General features: G+C 35.4%; 1 protein-coding gene across 1 annotated transcript in view; it reads left to right on the top strand.

The window, feature by feature from the left end:
• The first annotated feature begins 938 nt into the window (after positions 1-938).
• LOC113502414 overlaps positions 939-14,239 on the top strand; it is a 43,159-nt gene continuing 29,858 nt past the window's right edge. Inside the window, exon 1 of the mRNA XM_026883978.1 lies at positions 939-1,367. The gene's annotated coding sequence lies outside the window, so the exon portion shown is untranslated. The remainder of the gene's footprint in view (positions 1,368-14,239) is intronic.

The following is a 14,239-nucleotide window of genomic DNA, read 5'->3' on the forward strand; positions in this document are numbered from 1 at the left end:
ATACTTGACACGTCACGCATTGCGCGGAGATTCTTCCCTTTCGTCCCGTTGACGGTCCCACCTCACACTCATCTTCCATTATGTGACGCCTATTGGTATACAAAAAGATGAATTTATATTTAGAATTTAATTAATCAGGGGTTTCGCACTGTGGTTTGGTTAGGGGAATATAGAATTTACACTGGCTGTGTAAGCAGACTAACGTAATATATCGGCGTCGTGGCCACTAGAGCCGCGATACGAGCTCGGGCGCTAGGCGCGGTGCGGGCTGCGTGGTGGCGCGCCCGCCTCATCTAGCGACGGACAGATTATCTTTTTCATCTCCACAGCATTTCGTTACCCTTAATGAAATCCAGCCAAAGGAAAGAAAGAATTTAATTTAAGACGAATCAGAAAATATTCAGCTGCCGCTCGCTAGTTATAAATCATTTGAATGCTAATAAATTCGACTAGCCCGAGCCCCAGGTGGGAACAGACTTTCTTCCTGCTCCATCTTTGTTTTCAGGGAAAAATTGAATAATATTCTGCTCCTTATTATTAAATTCTTTCATAAAGCCACCGACGGCTTTGGGGATTTTCTTTAATATCGTAATGGAATTTCATTTGTCTTGCGGTTCAACCTCACGACGAAGATGAACATAGTCATATTTCCATTTGTTCGAAGTTATTACCTTTACATCCCTTCATAATTGCCTATCACTCTTGTGTAAACATTGTGACAGCGTTCAAACTCTACGGGGAATCGATTCGGCTTTTACTGAAAAAGCGGAATCTGTTGACTTAAATAGTAAATGGGCGAATCGTAAAATTTGTGCATAAGCCGCGCGGGAATCGGATTTGTTAACATTCGTTAATCTGATTGCTCTGCAATTGTTTTTCGTCTTTAATTTATAACCTAAAATGTATATAAGAAATATAGATTAAATTTAAAAAAAAAAACATTTTCAATCTAGAGGAAAAAAATAACTGAAACTCAAATAAAAATCACTAATTAAGTCAAGAGACTCGTATCCAACTCCGCTTTCCAAATTTCATTGACCACCTATCACTGAAGGCTAAAAAAACCGAGTAGAAACGGTCAAGCTACTTATTAAGAATCAAAAAAGATATCGTAGCACGTTTGCATCCGGGCGCTAGACCGAGCAATGCAGCGTCCGCGCTCAGTTGTTCGCGGGATCTCACCACGCTTGCTCGTCTACACGTCTACGACGGCTACGCCGTAGCGAGCGCCCGGCTACGAACCATACAAGTGTTCATTGAACTAGCATCTTATCGAAAAAGTGTTTCGACTATAGCGTGTACAACTAGATGTGTTATTAAAATTGTGTTTACGTAAACTAAAGTTAATTGGATTATTTATACCAGAGGTAAGTAAGCAATAATTATATTATTTTAACTTTTCATTCAGAGTTTACGTATTATTATTAATTATTAACTAAATTACTGTCCTAAAAATAATGACTACCTTAAAAAAAAGTTTACCCATATAAGTAAATTAAAAGAAGGTACTTAAAATCAACTAACTTGATGGAATACCAATTACGAGGCTTAATTAAGCTCAAATTGTTGAACCAAGATTGAAGGTTCTCGGCAAAATGTTTCTTTATTACAATGTGTGGGAGAAACTTTGAGCCATTTATAATATTAATGGGGTTTGTTATATCATAAATTTGTAATATAAACGAATGAATATGAAGTGGGGTGTTGTGTGCTCTTCTGTTTATGGAGGGCGACTCTTTATATATGGAATTATCTTTACTGTATGTTACATACGAATTAGGGTGCTTTATGTACGATTACTGGAAAGAAATATTGAATCAACTGGATTATTGTTATTCTAAGTTGGTACGTGATGTAAATATCAATAATACGTATCGTGTATGTACACAATTCTAGACTATACTTCGTTTTTATTTTTTGTTGATTCTGTCAAATTATGTTGTGTCTAAATTATTTCAAACTAGCTGTTGCCCGCGACTACGTCCGCGTGGTTAGAAGATATAAGTTATGATTTATATCTACCCTGTTTTATCCACATTTTCCCTTGCATCTTCGCTCCTATTAGTCGCAGTGTGATGTATTATTATAGCCTAAAACCTTCCTGGATGAATGATCTATTGAACACAAAAATAATTTTTCAATTTGAACCAGTAGTTCTTGAGATTAGCGCGTTCAAACGAACAAACAAACAAACAAACTCTTCAGCTTTATATATTAGTATAGATAATCCGTCTACCATTTTTACCGCCTTGCAGACGCTTCTATTCATACAGAGTCAAATTGCTTTATGCATGCAAATCAAAAGATCACGATTCCAACATACCCGGCACTTTTACACCGGCAGAGTGTATTAAATACTTGTTTACCCGGTGCCAGCTTTTACAAAGTTTCAAGACAAATTGCTTTGTCTGAGTTTAATGCAGGTTCCACAGGTATTTTATTATTTGGGGATGGTCTGGCTGTCAGTAGAGCAGATATTATTGATTGTATTGATCTAATGTTACAACTTTGTGAAAAAAAGAAATGTAAATTCATTTTCTGTGCTCTGCCCTACTCTAATTCATTAACTTATGAGCAGAATATGCATATATACAATTTAAACTTATTAATCTATAATATTACTTGTTATAACAAAAATTCAATTATGTACTTTGATATAAATAAATTTTCTAGGTCATTTAAACTGACACAATACAGTATGTATTTGTCAAGTGCATGTAAGCGACGAATTGCTAAATTATTAGCATATAATATACCAGATTCAGGTACTAATGTACCCAAGGGTTTTGATAATGTTAGTAATTGTACTAACAATTTATATACATCTAGCTGTTTAAACAGCAAGGCGGGACAACGGGGAGGCTGCATGGATTGAATGTTGTTCATCAAAATATGCAAGGCCTCTCCGGCAAAGAATTAGAATTAAGTTTATTTATTGAAAATCACGATGTTCAGGTGTTATGTTTAACTGAACACTGGTTAAGAGACTTTGAGGTGGCGGTATTTAATAGCGTCCATTATTCCATACAGAGTGCGTTTGTAAGAAAGAGTGCTATTCGCGGAGGGTCACTTATTATTGTTTCAAACGAAATTAAATGTAAAGAACGTCCTGATATTGCTAACCTTTCTATCGAGCGCACTATTGAACTGTCCTGTGTGGAACTAGAGCAATACATTATAATTTGTGTGTACAGACCCCCTTCAAGCGATTTTAATTTATTTGAATCTGTTATGGAAGATTCATTAGCGAAAGTTAAATGTAATAATAAGCAAGTTATAGTTTGTGGGGATTTCAATGTAAATATTTTAGAATTAGCTCCAATTTCTATCCGACTGCTGAATTTGTTCAAGTCGTTTAATTTAAATAACCTTTTTTGCGAACCAACTAGGTTTACGGCCTCTTCTGCAACTTGCATAGATAATATATTTAGTAGTTGTGAAGCAAATAAAACATTACTTTTAACTAATATTACTTCTGACCATTGTGGCCAACTTGCTAGTTTTTCTCAATTACTATCTAATAAAACCATTAAGGTAGTCAGTAGGCCTTACACAGCGCATCGTTGCTCTCGTTTTAAAATCAACATCAAGTCAAAATTACGGCCATCGCTTTTGGACTCGACTAACCCTAATGAGGCTTATGAATCGGTTTTTAATGTAGTTAAAAGCGAGTTCGAAACAACTTTTAAGTGTAAAACTAGACAAGTCAAGAGCAGTTCTGCTGCCTCGTTTAACCAATGGGCCACTACTGGCATATACAAAAGTCGAAGCAGGTTATATGAGTTATATGGCATGAAAAAATATAAATTTGACACAGATTTTATACATTATGTTAGAAATTATTCAAAAATTTTTAAGAAGGTTTGTAACTCGGCCAAGTCTAAGTATATCAGCGAAAAAATAAAAAACTCTTTAAATAAAGTAAAAGCCACGTGGAATATTATTAATCAAGAAACTGGTAAGGCTACGAAACGCGACAACAACTTCGATATTTTATACAACAATGAATTAGTCACTGAAGCTAATAAAATTGCCTCTATTTTTAATAACTTTTTCGCAGATATACCATTAACTACAACGAGTTCCTTAAAATCATCATCACTTGATGCAGAAAACTTATTACGTAATTGCGTGCCCAGTTGTGATTCTACTTTCAGTTTCGAATATGTGACTCCATTAGATATAAACAATGCTTTCAAATCACTCAGTCAAAAAAAAACAGAAGATCTTTGGGGCTTTTCTGTAAAACTCCTAAGTAATATAATAAACATTGTAGCACCCTCTTTAGCTGTCATCTTTAATAAATGCGTAGACGTAGGTGTCTTTCCGGACTTGATGAAGCACAGTAAAGTCATACCGTTATTTAAGGCAGGTAGTAGAAGTGACGTTGGTAATTTTAGACCGATATCAATTTTACCTGCGTTTAGCAAGATTTTTGAAAAATTGATTTTAAAACAACTTCTGCATTATTTTAATCACAAGACCCTCTTACATAGCGAGCAATACGGTTTTACAAAGGGACGTTCAACTACCGACGCGGGTGTAGCTTTACTGAAACACATCTACGACGCTTGGGAAAGCTCTCAGAATGCTATTGGCGTTTTCTGTGACCTCTCAAAGGCGTTCGATTGCGTCCGGCATGACACACTGTTATGCAAACTCAAACATTACGGTGTCAAAAATAAATCACTGGATTTAATTAATTCCTATTTGAGTGATAGGGTCCAATGTGTAGATGTCAATGGTAGCAAGTCCACCGGACTACCTGTGAAACTAGGGGTACCCCAGGGTTCAATACTCGGCCCATTTTTGTTTCTAGTTTATATTAATGACTTACCATTCTTTTTAAAAGGCATGTGTGACGTTGTGCTGTTTGCAGACGACACTTCTTTAATATTTAAAGTCAACAGAAATAGAAATGATTTTAATGAAATAAATAATACACTCACTCGCGTCACACATTGGTTTTCAATTAACAATTTAGTATTAAATGCCAAGAAAACCAAATGTATTAAATTCGCGACGCCTAATGTTAAGAATCTTGGGCCGAATATTGTTATAAATAATGAAGTGCTAGAGACTGTAGAATCAACGGTTTTTCTCGGTGTTACGGTTGATGCAAAACTAAAGTGGTCGGCGCATATTGCATACCTAGCGAATAAACTCAGCTCTGCCGCTTACGCAGTTAGAAAAGTTAGGCAGATTACTGACGTGGTCACAGCTCGTCTTGTTTATTTCAGCTACTTCCACAGCGTTATGTCCTATAGCATACTTCTGTGGGGTAAGGCGGCTGATATCGAAGCGATATTCGTCTTACAAAAGCGAGCTGTCAGATCCATTTATCAGCTAGGCTCTAGAGTTTCTCTTAGGGAGCGGTTTAAAGAGATAGGCATTTTAACTGTAGCATCCCAATTTATTTTAGATAATATACTATGGATACGACAAAATCTTCACTTATACCATAAAAAGAGTGATATACATAGTATAAATACACGGAACAAACATAAGCTAATTGGTACATCGCACCGTTTACATAGGGTACACAACTCATTTGTAGGGCTTAGTGTTCGCCTCTACAATAAACTACCTCCTAGTTTATTGGAATTGCCATTCAACTCGTTTAAATCAACGGTTAAAGATAAACTATGCAAGAAGGCTTACTATACAATAAATGATTACTTGAATGATAAAAATAGTTGGTCGCCGTGATTAACACAGGACGGTTTTAGTGTGGATTAATGTATGACGTGTTATTACGATTATTATGTTATTTGATAGGCATACTTTATGTATGTAACATTGTGTTACCTATTTTGTTTTATTTTTAGTATGATTATACGCATAAACGTATATGTTCTTTATTAGAAATTTTGACATGTATAATTTTATTAATTATAAGATTGAATGACGTAGCAATTTATGCCGCCTCCGTGTTCGGGGCTGTGCCAGGTAAATCAACGTTTGGGGTATTTCTTTCTTTGAGTTTTATTTTATTAGCCGGCAGCAGATACGTCATGCTCCCTTAGTCGTCACTGCCTGCGGTGGCGTCTTGGGTCGGGTCACCTCCTTCCCTCAAATATGGCGAGGGAGGTGATGGCTGACCCTTGCGTCATACTCGTGAACGGGTGCTGCTTGCGGTGGCTGGTCGGTCTGCTGACCTTGGCCGAGTAGTTGACAGTTTAAGTTCATAGTGGCTTAGGTACCATGACCTCAAATTTTTGTTTATTTGGCACGGCACCTACACACTTATTTTGATATATTTTTTAATAATTATATTGTAAATGGAAAGACAGCGTGCTGCTGGGGAGTTTGTTGCGCCGTTTCTTCTCTCACAGCAAAAGCACTTAGGAAGCGGTGACGGGTGGGCAAAACTGGGTGCTGTCAATGTAATTTGACCTTCAAAAAGTGCTACTTAGTAGCCTAATTTGAATAAATGACTTTTGATTTTGATTTTGATTTTGATATTCACGAGTGGGATTAAGTAGCTATGAAATAAAAACTGTTTTCGTCACATTTCTTAATATTTAATTACGGTATTTCACATAGCAGGCAAATAATCCAGTACGAAAACTGCTAGCTATTTATAATAAATTTGAATTAATGGATTCTGACGACAGTTATTATAATAAAACTGAAAACGTTACTTTCTACTGAACGTTAATCCCATTGCAATAATATGATGGTTTAAAATTTGACGATGATAAAATTTTACAACTACCAACATAATTTGTTGTTAATGGGTATTAACTCAATTTCGTAAGCGTATGCTTTACTTTACATAACAAATATTATTGTTTTTTTTTAACCTTCAATAGTTATAGCAGAATGTCCCGGAGGTTAGTAGTTCACCGCATCAAAAATGAAACACTACGTAGCCGCCGAGCCTGTACCTAGAACTGTAAAAATAATACACAACACGTGTTTTCATAAACATAATTATTCCATGTTTGTTTGACCGAGCGGTTAAATACAACCAAAATCCACATAACTGTTATGGTATGTGTATATTGAATTAATTACAATAATATTTAAATTAAACTCAAATAGAAAACCGATAACACATTGAGTCAAATGATTTTTGTGTACATAGTTTCAAAATGCAACCGGAACGAGAGAAATAACTATTACGCGACCGATTTACATTCATTTTTAATTACAAGTTACATGATATTACGATGTCATGAATGTTTATTGTGGGTTCCCTATATATTTAATGAAATTTGTTTAACGAAAGTAACCTTGCGGTATCAGTAAACACATAATCGTTTAATACTTCAGTAACTATTTTGTTAGTGAAACATTAATTCGATTTGTTTAACATATCCTATTTGTGTTTGAGATGAAATTAATTTAAAACATTTGAGCGTTCTGTAAAGTTTCAATATTTGAACCATGGCTCAATATAAACGGATCTTTTGTATTGTACTGATAAAGTTAGCAAGTATTTCTTTAATATATGTAGGTTACTAGAGGACCCAGCAAACGGTTTCTTGCTGTTTAAATTATTTCTAGAGGGTTTATGGTTGTTCTGCGATTAAAAATTTAACCACTTAGGGGTATAGAAAATTGATAGTAGTTGATTCTCAGACCTACCAAATTTTAAAAAAAATACTTCGGTCTTCTTTGTAGTTCTCAATTGTAAAACCTAGAGACATCGAAGTGATTCTTTTTACGACCCATTGCTTGCAACGCGGCTTAGTTCTGTAAAAGAAGTACAATCTAGATACTACGTGACGATACTTCAAAAAGACCACCTCGTCGTCACCCTTCTACATCCTGCCACCGAATCACTGCCACCCGGCAACATTTTATCAAGGCCGATGTCTATAAATAGACTGCAACCCGCCTGTCACTTAGACACACAAGAACCTGTAAAAACCCACAAAAATAGCTGAGTACTGCCATTTTAGCCTTTTTTCATTTCCACAATCCTTAGCTTCAATAAACAATGCAATTGTATTTAAATGACTTTTCGTGTCTAGTGGTCACGTGACTTCCAACTATCACGTTAATAAAATCGAGTGCTTTCTTAAGACGGCGACGATCGAAAAATATCGGTTTCCTAGAGGGGGCTGCTCTAAAAACATGTAATTGACGAAGAAGAAGATTGCTGAACCCTTTTCTCAAGTAGAGAAAATTATCATTGACATTCGCTTGCTAGTGGGTCCTGATTCTAGCTCTATTCTTTCTTGTATTTCAATTAGCAACTTGCATAAAAATTAGCCCATCCATCTATAAGGCCAGAACGATATTTCATAGGATCAATGATGTACATATATTATTGTGTACGTAAATATACATTTCATAAATTAGTCTGATACTTAATACTGACTCAGTAGACAAGAAAAGGTACCCTACCTTTCAGAGTGTAAATCAAAGATATCAACAAAGATATCATGGCTATTCTACCGGCGTTGAATTACCCCAAATTCTGTTGTCATGCACCTTACCTTCTCAGAGGAACCTTCAGTGGATGGCAACCTTAATACGTCCGGTTCACTGGCTCATGCGATTAGCTGGCATACCTTTTAGACATTGACTAACGATTAGTTCTTCTATTTTTACTTATTTATGTTTCACAAAAATATTCCTCTCGAAGTTTTGGACAAAGTTGTAGGTGTGGGTAATTTTATCGAGTTCAATATTTTTAATGAGGAGTAATGATATGGAGTAAAGAACTATTTTAGCTTATACAAGATACCTTTACACTAAATGTTAAGTAGTGAGATTTGTTTTGTATCTAGACGCAAAAATAAATTTTCTATAAGTTTGACTGCTTTTTGCGTTTTGTTTTATTTCACGGCATAACGTGGCATCGGTTCTTAGACATGTTTCATCAATTGGATCAACCAAATTACAACTTATGAGGGGTGGGCAATATGGGCACGCTAGCTTGAATTTTCTTTTTGCCCCGGAATACCCTTTCTCAAACAGGATAAATGAGAATTAGCAGTGATCGGCCTACCGCTAACGTATTTAATTATAATTCGATTATGTATGACACCTATAACGGCAGTGATTGAACATACCTACGAATTATCTGATGCCGCGATATCTGACATATGTAAATTCATCATTCATTAATGCTAATAGTGGATCATTAGATAATACATAGCTAACAAGGACACACATAACTCACCACTGAAGATATGATTGATTTTGTATTGATAAATGAGTTTATGCATTCTGTAATTATTGATATTGTGAATTAATCTCTATGCATCAAACAATAAGAGCTAGGATAATGACACAATCCTATCCCACTGCTGAGGAAAGACGACTTGTCATATCAAAATAAAAATAAATAAAAAATTGTTTATTCTTTAACAAAACCATTTACATTCAGTCTTACATAGAGACCTCCTTTTAAGTAAGCATATACCTGTGTTAGGAGGCCCCGCTCTTCAAACCATAAGGAAACTTGGTAAAAGTTGTATACAAAGAATAATATTTGTAATGCAATATAAATAGGGTAAGACTTGAGCACTGATCAACACGCTAGCTCATTGAAAGCTGGCGACAATTTTTTTTTTTATATCCTGCTTCCCGTTCAATATTTTCCTTACCGTCTGCCAGTGTGGTTTTAGAATAATTAAGAAAATACATAATACTTTAAATAGCCACATTAATACCTTACCTGCGTTAGGATGGAGCTGCATCATGCATACAAATCCGTACATTAAACTGCAAGGCTACTACGTCGTAATAAGATGAGACTAAAAAAATATCGAAACTTATTTTGAATTTATGAGCTTGCTTTGAGGAAATTTTTAATCAAGACCGTCCAGAACGCCTTTTTAAATATGAAAACTACACCATGTATATCCATAACATAAATACGTATATCTGTCTTATTGGATGGATATTGATATTTCCGAGTGATAGGGTTGAGAGGTTCCAAGAAATTGTTCTATGTGGAATCTGATAACGTTGAATATCCGATATACGGCTTACAAGAGATCTGAAGCAAATAGTAAGTGTGATAGAGATTTTGTTTATGTTGATGCTCTAATGTATGGACGTAATGTAAGTATCGCAGAGCGGTTTGATCTTATAAAGGGTCTGGCAGAGGATTAGAGAAATATAGCTTGCGATAGCAATTTGTTTGCTAGAATTTTGCGATGTTAGTGAATTTCGGTGATCTCTCGATATCGTAAACTAAGTATTTCAGCTGTCGGACGAGTTACAAACTAGTTAGGCATAGGGTTAGGCATCTTCGATTAGTTGTGAGTAAACTGCTGAAACTCTTGTACGACCTTAACTGCCCAACCTATTCGTCATTTCCCTTTATGCCGAAACTGCCCACACTATATCTACAGATTAATGTAGAACGTGATTAAACTAATTTAGTCGAGAAACTAAAGGTCCTGTTACTGGTTGGTTAGAGTTCCGTACCTAAATAGGTAAAAAGGAGACTTCGTTATTAGCTGTTTAGGTCTGTCGCCAGCCTGTTAGGTGAATTTAGGTGATGAACCGTAAAAGCTGAACAGTTGAAATTCCGATGGACGATATAAAAATAAATATGTTTACAGATGGCTAAACAACGGTTAAAACGATTACGATGTTTTGTCTTTCTTTAGTTTACCGACTCGCATTGACGAATGATGACGAATTCTTTGCTTTCCAATACCCAATACTTTACAAAAATATTCTCGTATAAGTAATACACCTATTTTAATTCCTCCCTAAGTAGATAGACTGGTCTTTAATGACATTATTATCTTCGCTTCAATCTTAGGTCCATGCGACCACGGATTAGGTCCTAAGACGATATTACCTACTGGTGACGTAATTGTATTGCCATTGTATAGCCATTGTGCGTGTATTCATGAGAGCATAATGACTTTACATTGTGCACTTTTGAATATATAAGTATCCATGGCAACAATCTGTTTACTATCGAGCACGATATTATGATGCAACTGATAGAGGAAAAGGATTATGCAGGCCAAGAATGACCAGCTCATTAAGAATATAACTCGAGTTCAGAAAACGTGGGTCTTCTAAAAAAATAATTGTTCATGAGAACGATGGGTGAAGTAATATTGATGAAGTGACAGTTTATTGAAGTTATCTTGCACTGATGATGAATAGATGGTCAATGAATATTGTAGGGAAAATGCATATCGAGAGCACTGCTCTTTTCTAGAAAGGTGTGTTAAAAGTTATACGATAGTAATTTATTCCCTGAGCATCTCAAACAAAAGATTTTATACAGTCATGTGAAACAAAATTAAATTGTATGAGATGTTGGAAATTTAAAATTATAAAGTCAGTAAAAATACGCTTTTGAACCAACGCCGACAACGCCTGCATAGCTACAAAATAAACAATATATTAACGCAGAACAGAATATCACTGTACAGAATAATTAAAATATTAGTCCGGGCAATCTCTCTGCATCATGTTAGGGAAGGACGCATCATTACGCGGCTATTGTTCTTGCAAATAACATTTATTGCGAGCTATTATAAAAGCGAAATTATTGTTGCTTGTTCCATTATAATGGTCGTTGAGTCCTTTGTAGAATCATGCTTCATCACGAACCGCCTCAGGTCACAGCGAAGTGAATGACCGAGTGTTCGACGACGTCAGGTGAAGATCCTGCGAGGCCATCCGCCTTTCCGTGAGTTGAATTCATAGTAATTATCCTTACTTTTATATTTACGGTTTCTCGATGGTAATGTATGATTGAAAGGAAAATTACTGGAAAATATCGATGTTGTTTTATATCTATGTCAGCAGTTGTTTACAGTTTAGTAAAACCTTCTTTTTAAATAAGTTGCAGCGGATTTTAAAATTATTCACTAAATAATGTTGAACTTTCTGCAATTTGAATAAAACCTTACAAAAACTTTTCTGAAAACGAGACAATGAAGAATAAAATTGATAGGATCTTGTTCACATCTGTTTAAACTTTAAAAGTTCGTATGAATCATCGAGCATTAGTACCTACATGGACTACTATTTGTAAAACTAGAAGCTTTGTAAGAAATCGAGTTCAACTTGTGTAGTAGATCTTTTACCCGTAACTCTATTCTACGTATGTAATTTCTAATGAACATTAAATGGCTTCAGATGCAAGCTTATTTTGTAAACTTGTGTAACACTTGCCGTCTAACTATCGCGCACCAGTGACTAAGTGGACTTACCACGCATTCGAGGAGTTTCGTACTGGTGCTGGATTCCCACCAACTTTGAATGTTTTACTTACCTTATTGTTAAATCCTAATTTGTAATTGTTAGTCCAACTAAACTATTTGTCGGTTTTAGTATCTGCTGAATAAAGATTACTAATTTTCATCTTTGAAACTTGGCTTCAAACATGTTTTCTTGTATTTTGAGGCTTAAATAAGCTCAATGATGGGTATGGGCTTCATGTTACTTTTATCGAATCGATATTCTATGGTGTTCGGCGGTTTTATGACGTCACGAATCTATCACGAGATATGAATAATATTGAATCGTTGATCATTGCGTATCCAAAGGTTGCATATACCTATATATCTCAGACACGACTACCTGCTTTTCTATTTTTTTAGCCATATTTTTTGTTTGATAAATGTAAATTAAATAAGATAGAATTTAAATCCGCTTCTCAATGAAAACGGAATAAAATCTCTTTAGTTGCAGTACAGTAGTTTAATTTCTAGATAGAGCTTCTTTTGGCTCTAGGATTAGCTGAAGGATATCTGCGACGAAGAATATACCGTCACTAGTTTGTTGCACTCTGTATTTTGTTGACATTTTCGTGTCTGGTTAATTATGTTCACTAATCATCATTATCCTAGCTAAGTACCAATGTGTTCGCTCATCGGGAAAAAATGCTATTTAAAATTTAAATAAACTGAGTTGCATTGTACTCAACTGCTAAGCTTAGATACTACATGCTCTGCCATAGTGAAAGGGAGATACCGCTCTCGAACCGTATTTCGCCTTCTCATTCAAAAGTTGGCTTCATATGAGAAATTGGTGGTACTTAGACTAAACTTAAAATGATTTTATTAACTCCTCTTCTATTAACCTGTGAATAAAATAATTTATTCGAGGCTAGCACAGACTTTTTGATTAACTAAGCCAGTATAGTCAGAGTCAATTATGCTATTAGTTATCATTAATAATCCACATAGTGCATCTATTGCTGACTTTTACAAATTTACTGCAAATTGACCAATGTAAATCAGTCAATGGATAAACAACAAATTTAGGAAATGTTTGTGTGCAATGTTATCGTTATATGAATTAAATTGTATAATTCGTTACATGAATTACAAACGCAACCGCATCGGTTTGACGTTATTTGCAGTTCGGCTATTGACCTATAAAAATAGTCTACGTAGATGGAATTTGATGTATGGAGGTAATCTACAGGTAGAAAAAAGCAAAAAAAGGATCGGTGAATATTATTCAAGGAAATACGACCGAAAAAGAGTAGGTACCTAATATGTAATCCGTTTATTCCCCCGCACCACTAGTAGGAGTCAACTGACCGAAATGGGGCCACTGACGTTGCAATCTTTAATACCAATATGCCACGCTTTACGTAACCCCAGCCAGTGACTATTCGAATTACACTGCTAGAGCTTTCAATATGTCCAATTGAACAAGTATAGGTCTGCCATTACGGAGCGATTGACAGAAATGTGTCATGACCTCCTGCCATTAATACCGTGCAGATTGCTATCATGAATTATTATGACACAGACATACGGGGAAAATGAACCTAAAGACCTGGAATAAAATACATAAGAATTTATGCAGTATGGGTTATTTAAATGTCAATTTGATGACTTACGAGTACATCATAATTTTATTGCTGGGTTTCAATCAGTATGAAATACACCAAGACGTCATACCGAAACCAAATGTCATCTTGATTTTAAAGCAAAAAACTTATAGTCAGCTTTGTATGCTCATCTCACTCAGTGTTGCGAACTAAGCCTTAGACTTGAAAGGTTTATTCTTTACTTAAAGAAAAAGTCCGGGACGTCTTAGGGCCTTTTCTCAACGCTATCGGTGTCCTGTCCTGACCATGCGAGTATATATTTCAGACTTCGTACTTGGGATTCAGTAATACGATTTATGTCTATGACCAAGTACAACTAGGCTTCGTTTACAGTAGTCTCAAGGACACTCACCCAACGACAATAGTTTTGACGTTCAAGTAGTCTTTATAGGATTTGAAGCTCTATTTGCTTTTGGTTAGAATTTACTTTTTTGTCTTTATAAGAATTTTTTT

This window comes from Trichoplusia ni, chromosome 17, assembly GCF_003590095.1.
Source record: "Trichoplusia ni isolate ovarian cell line Hi5 chromosome 17, tn1, whole genome shotgun sequence".
Lineage (NCBI taxonomy): Eukaryota > Metazoa > Arthropoda > Insecta > Lepidoptera > Noctuidae > Trichoplusia > Trichoplusia ni.